General features: G+C 45.9%; 1 long non-coding RNA gene across 1 annotated transcript; it reads right to left on the bottom strand.

Moving 5' to 3' along the window:
• Positions 1-299: 299 nt before the first annotated feature.
• On the bottom strand, positions 300-1,428 carry LOC310754803. Its single transcript, XR_014544036.1, has 2 exons — positions 1,206-1,428; positions 300-518 (listed from the first exon to the last, which is right to left on the bottom strand). It is a non-coding gene; the product is annotated as an uncharacterized lncRNA (long non-coding RNA).
• Between the last annotated feature and the right edge of the window lie 4,336 nt (positions 1,429-5,764).

The following is a 5,764-nucleotide window of genomic DNA, read 5'->3' as shown; positions in this document are numbered from 1 at the left end:
GCATTCAGTTACAGCTCCACCAAACCAGAATTGGTTGATGCCCATCAGTGCCTCTTGTTGGAGTGATTTCCATAGCTTAACTATGTGCTGCATGGATACATTATTTCTTTTATCTGTCCGGAATCTTCCAATACTCAACTTCCATAGATGCACCTGAGTTATATGAGAGGGGCGGCGGAATTCTCTGTGTTCTGCACACTATACATAATTTTATGCATACTTTTTGATTTAGGTCAGCTTCCGGACACTTTCCCATAAAACCACTCAGGTAATTTGGTATTCCAAAAATCAGAGAGAAATTCAAAATGTGGAAGCATCTTTTGAAAGCAAAGACAGATTTTCCAGCGAACCCAACTCCTCTGCTCAGGGCTCACGAATCAGACTAGGAAGCCAGGGATTCCAATGGTGAATTTTTCGCATGTCACTTGCTTTGATGCTGGCGGGATGGGGTAGCATGCCTGGAAATCTGTTTCATTACTGACAAGCTTAATTCATTTCTCTCAGTTTCTTTCTTTTCCCTAAAAAAGAGGGGGGGGATTACATTTCTACAAAACCAATGTCTGCCATGCTGCCTGTAATCCGCATTAGCGTAAATCCAAATTAAAAGGCTTCCGAAAGCTATGACTAATCCGATCCAGGCTCTGCAGAGTGATGGGCTACTGCTGGTTGTCACTGCGCTGGGAGGAAGGTGGACAGGTTTATTCGCGCCACACTGATGGATAAATACAGGACAGGAGTAAGGTGTTTGTGTTGGGGGTGGTGAGGGTGCGGATGGGGTCAGATGGGTTGCCCAGAATTGTCAATTGCAGGATAAGGAATTAGAACCTCTGTACTACTGGCAGGTTCCAGCCTTGGCTGATTTTTTGTAACACGGGTGGGCGCTCTTTTCCCTCTCCCTCTCCCTTTATCTCATCTCTCCTCACCCACAGTTGCTGAGGCACCATGTAATCGGGTGAAATTGAAACACATGTCTAGACGCTTAAAAAAAAAACACACCACACGCACGCGCGCGCGCGCACACACACACACACACAGCACACACAACCCCAGCCATAGCCCACTCTCGAAGTGATTTGCATCCGTGAACAATGAAAAATGATTTTTTCCCCTCGTCAGCAAAACTCCCTCCCTCGACCGGCTCCGCGGAGCCGGGAGGTGGTAAGTTTACACATAATTAGCAGGGGGAAAAGCACCGTCCCACTTACCCGTTGTGATGAGTCTTCCCTTGGCAAGGCGACAGGTGATATGCCTGAGAGAAGACACAGCTGGGCAAACGACGCACAAACAAGCCGCAGCTTTGCCTCGGTTGCTGAAGGGGCTTCCCGCTCCAGATGTTGTTTCTTTTTACACATCCAGATTCCCGTCCTCCCGTAAAAATAATGCTGGCACCAGGCCTGATCCGACGCCGGTAGCGCAGTTTCTCATTCACATAACATCGCGGGGGGGGGGGGAGAAGGGCGGGGGAGAAGTTCGATTCAGTTCACATTTAAAGGTGACTGTCAAATCCACGCTTTCCAAAACAACGTGAGAAACAAAGCCGTTCTTCGAAATTTCCACTTTTCTCAATCGGCGATACAGTTCTCCAGCCAAACAATGTTTACAAAAATGAATCTGTTAGGGGAAGGTGTGCATAAAAATAAAATCCTCTGTAGAAATAACACAAAAATGCTTTATATTAGGGGAAAATGGGCTTGCAAAAAACGGGTGCATTACTCAAAGCTGCATGGATGTAAGCATTGATTTGGAGAAAATTTTCACTAAAATGCTGGTGAAATTTTATGAGGACTTTCATTTTAAAAAAGAATTCAAATTGCTACAGAAATGTGGAGAACTGAATTTAAATTTCAAAAAATGTGAAACTGAAGGAAAGAAAATGGATAGATTTGTAAAATGGGTATATCCTTCCATTCCTAGCAAAAGAAGAGGTCTTGATTCATTTCAGTTTGATTTATTGATTTACTGAATTTGTATCACACCTTTCCTCCCCAAGGAGTGCAGGAAGGCAAACCGATATACAATATTAAAACGAAAACAAAAGCATTCCAAAGACTGACCATGGAATCATGCAGGATGCAACAAGGTTATCTGGGGTGAGCAAATATGCCAGTTTCTACTTATTTCTCATTTTCCTATTCTTAAGTTTAGTTCTCCACTTTTCCACAACAGTTCACTTTTTAAAGGTGAAAAATAATCAGTATTTTAGTGCAAATTTCTCCAAATAGATCCATTTTTATATGCAATTTTGCCTAATATACACACTTTATCAGAGCTTGCCCACAGTGCTGTGTGCAATTCTGTTTCTCACATATGAGCATAGCAAGCTGCCTTAAACCACTGGTCCATCTAGCTCAGTATTGTCTACACTGTCTGGCAGCAGCTCTCCAGGAATTCAGGTGGGCCCCTACCTGGATATACCAGAGACTGAACCTGGGGCCTTCTGCATGCAAAGCAAGCTCCTTCACTTCCCACATAGGAACATAGGAAGTTGCCTTATATGGAGTCAGGACACTGATCCATCTAGTTCAGTATTGTCTACACAGGGTGGGTTAACAATCAATCTCTCTCCCCAGAGAACTCTGGGAATTGTAGCTCTGAAAAGGGGAATAGGTGCCAACTCTATGGGGCCCTGGTCCCTCTCTTCCTCTGGTAGCCACCTCCCCCATAGCCAGACACTGCCCTCTTTTCCAGGCTTGCCTCCTGAATTTCAGCGCCATTTCCAAGTGCAACTGGGGAGAGGTAGGCAAGCAGGCAGGAAGGCTGGTGGGAGAGGCAAGTGAGTTGAAGAAGAAGAGTTTGGATTTAATATCCCGCTTTATCACTACCTGAAGGAGTCTCAAAGCGGCTAACATTCTCCTTTCCCTTCCTCCCCCACAACAAACGCTCTTTGAGGTGAGTGGGGCTGAGAGACTTCAGAGAAGTGTGACTGGCCCAAGGTCACCCAGCAGCTGCATGTGGAGGAGCGGGGAAGCGAACCCAGTTTACCAGTTTACGAGTCTACCACTCTTAACCACTACACCACACTGGGTGGGCTGGGGTGAGAGTTGGGCAAGTGGGCAGAAACTTCTTGTGGGTGGGAGGGGTAGGAGGCAAGTGGGTGGGGGAGGAAGGAGAGGCCCGCAACTAGTTGCATGCAGCAGAAGAAGGTGCACTCTGCAGAAGTGCAGGGAGGTAGGGAGAAATATGGGCAGGTGGGTCCCTCCCCCATATTTTGTTCAAGTTGGCACCTATATCTGCTAACAAATTTCAGCACCAGAATTATTGGGTTTTGAAATATACTCAGAGTCGCAAAGTGATTTCATGCTCTTTATTCAGCTCATAGTGGTGAGGAGGAATGAATGAATGTCCCCTCAAAGTATCTGCTTTATATACATTATTTACACAATGGGCTGCACATGATTGGCTAATTCTGGAATTCTACTGTAAGCCAATCAGGTTGTGGATTCACTTTTATCTGGAGCATGATTGGGTGGTTCCTGCCAACCAATCATACTGCTGCATTGTTCTAGGACCCATCAGACTGCTGCATTCTGAATCCTATTCTTCTAGGACCAATCAGACTGCTGCCTTTTGGATCCTATTCAACTCAGTACATAACAGGTTTTTTGCAGGGGGGGTGTTATGATACTGCTTTAAATGTATAGTGCAGATGGGTCCATAAGTTTACCACTTATGAGAATGAAGACAATGTGTAACAGTGGGAAAGTGTGTGTGTGTGTCCTCCTGCAGTGATCTCCAGTGCAACCAGAAGTGTGTTCCAAGTACACAAAAGTTCCTTTTCTAATCTATAACACACTGGAGGAACCACAACTGCATTTCCCGCTCCTGAATTCCCCTGGGCTACTGATAATCATGTAATGTATTTACAACAAAGGGGTGGGGGTTGGGAAAGACAAATGTTTCAAAAAAAAAAAAAAGAAGAAGAAGAAGAAGAAGAAGAAGAAGAAGAAGAGGCACTAGGTGTCTGACGAATCCACTTTAAGAGAACTGCTGGGGCAGCTTTTGGATAATTTTAAGGGCGGAGAAGATCCGGGGGAGGGGAGCTTGCATAACTTGCACATTGGGGGGGGGGAATCACACTTTTTTGGTGGGAGGCTGGCCGAATGCTTCACATGCTCACAGCGAGTGCCGTGGGGGAACTGATCTTATCTGGCTGGAGCAGGATGGGTGAAAAATGAGCTCCCCCTCCCCCCGCAGGTGTCCCAGTGAGTCATGGGTAATCTTGGGAGAGAACCTAGGCACCTTGCTTCTTGTTTCTTTGACTCAGGAGAGCTGAGCTACCTCCTTCACCTGAGAATGTGCCCTGGAGCATCCTTGCCTTGCAATCTATCTCAGCAACAATTGTTCACACAGAGAGCAAAACTCTCAAAGCTGGCCGTCCCACAGATAGCCTCTTTCTCTTCCTGCTTCCTCCCATCCCCCGCCGGCTGCAGCAGTCACATGTTGGCATCACTACACAGGTACACCCACAGCTTATCTTTAAAGAACTCTTCTACCACCCTGACAGTCATTGAGAATTCCAGAGCTGTAGTCCATAGAATCATAGAATTGGAAGAGAGAATTGGAAGGGTCATCTTGTTCAACCCCTGCAAGGGAGGAATAACAACTAAAGAATCCCTGACAGACGCCCATCCAAGCTCTCTTGAAAACCTCCAGTGAAGGAGAGTCCACCACCTTCCAAGGGAGTCCGTTCCACTGTTGAACAGATACAGTGGTACCTCAGGATGCGAACAGGATGCGTTCCAGAGCACCGTTCGCATCCTGAAGAGAACGCAACCTGCGTCCGTGCGTCTGCATGTGCATGGGTCGTGATTCGCCACTTCTGCGCATGTGTGTGACGTCATTTTGACCATCTGCACATGCGCGAGTGGCGAAACCCGGAAGTAATGTGCTCCTTTGCTTCCGGGTCACCGAGGAGTACAACCCGAAAGCGCTCAACCTGAAGCGTATTCAAACCAAGGTATGACTGTATTGCCATCAGAAAATTATTCCGGTTGTTTAGTTGGAATCTCCCTTTGTTGTCTTACCCTCTGAAGCAGCCAAAAACCAGCTTTCCCCATCTTCCATTTAACAGCCCTTCATATATTTTAAAACTGCTGCCATATCACCTCTCAGTCTTCTCTTCTCTAAGCTAAACATACCCAGCTCCCTCAACTGTTCCTCATAAAGTTTGGTTTGCAGACCCTTTTTCATTTTGGTTTTTTTCTTCTGCGCATATTATAGCTTGTCAATATCCTTCATAAACTGTCATGCCAGAACCAGACACAGTACTCAGGGTGAGGTCTGACCAAGGCAGAATAGGGTAGCACTATTATTTCCCTTGGTCTGGACACTATACGTTTGTTGATGCAACCTAGAACAGCATTAGTTTTTTGTTTTTTTATGCTGCTGCATCACACTGCTGACTCATGTCAGGGGTGCCAACATGAATAAAATCGTAATTGATCACATGATGTGGTGCACACATACCATTTGAATGGCAATGCCCATCAGCTTGGGGTGTGTGACCACCTCAAATATTTTATTGGGGGGCAAAGACGCCTCAGCCCCTAGGAGTTGGCACCTATGACTCATGTTAAGCTTGTGGTTCATTAAGACCCTCCCCCAATCCTTTTCACATGTACTGCTGCCAAGCCAGGTGTCCCCCATCCTATATTTGTGCATCTGATTATTCCTGCCTAGGTGTATAACTTTACATTTGACCTTAATGAAATTTATTTTGTTAGTTAGGGCCCAGTTCTCCAATCTGTTAAGGTCATCTTGAAAG

Source organism: Podarcis filfolensis, assembly GCF_964270895.1.
Source record: "Podarcis filfolensis genome assembly, chromosome: Z".
Classification (NCBI taxonomy): domain Eukaryota; kingdom Metazoa; phylum Chordata; class Lepidosauria; order Squamata; family Lacertidae; genus Podarcis; species Podarcis filfolensis.
This window is presented reverse-complemented; position numbering and strand designations above follow the sequence as displayed.